General features: G+C 38.6%; 1 non-coding gene across 1 annotated transcript; it reads right to left on the bottom strand.

Annotated features, from left to right (window-relative positions):
* Positions 1-201: 201 nt before the first annotated feature.
* Positions 202-308, bottom strand: LOC128284495 (small nucleolar RNA R71). Its single transcript, XR_008274920.1, has one exon. It is a non-coding gene; the product is annotated as a small nucleolar RNA R71 (small nucleolar RNA).
* Between the last annotated feature and the right edge of the window lie 316 nt (positions 309-624).

Here is a 624-nt window from a genome sequence, read left to right as displayed (position 1 = left end):
TTGGCGAATTTTCTGGAGTTTTGCGACACTTTCAAAATTAATGACATGTTTGATTATGCTATTCGCCTTCAGTTATTCCCTTTTTCACTGAGAAACAAAGATAAATAGTGGTTGAACTCGTTACCACGAGGGTCCATCACTACTTGGGAACAAATGACCAAAAAATTTTTACTAAAATATTTTTCGCCTGCTAAAACGGCTAAGTTACGTAATGATATCTCTTTATTTGTGCAGATGGACTTAGAAACACTTTACGATGCATGGGAAAGATACAAGGATCTATTGCGAAGGTGCCCTCACCATGGGTTACCTCTATGGCTGCAAGTTCAAACGTTCTACAATGGTGTCAATCCTTTGACAAGACAGATGATTGGCGCAGCTGTTGGAGGAAACATCAACAACAAAACACCTGAAGAGGCTTATGAATTTATTGAAGAAATGTTACATAATGACTATCAGTGGCAAGTCATGAGGACTAAGCCAACAAAAATAGCAGGCGTTTATAACATCGACTCAGTTACTATGCTGTCAAACCAGGTAGAACTTCTCAATAAAAAGATTGATGGTTTACTTGGTTCTACACAAGTACATCCAGTAATGAGGTGTGACTCAAGTGGAGGAGGT

Source organism: Gossypium arboreum, chromosome 11 (genome assembly GCF_025698485.1).
Source record: "Gossypium arboreum isolate Shixiya-1 chromosome 11, ASM2569848v2, whole genome shotgun sequence".
Lineage (NCBI taxonomy): Eukaryota > Viridiplantae > Streptophyta > Magnoliopsida > Malvales > Malvaceae > Gossypium > Gossypium arboreum.
The sequence above is the reverse complement of the archived record's forward strand: the minus strand, read 5'-3'. Positions and strand labels throughout refer to the sequence as shown.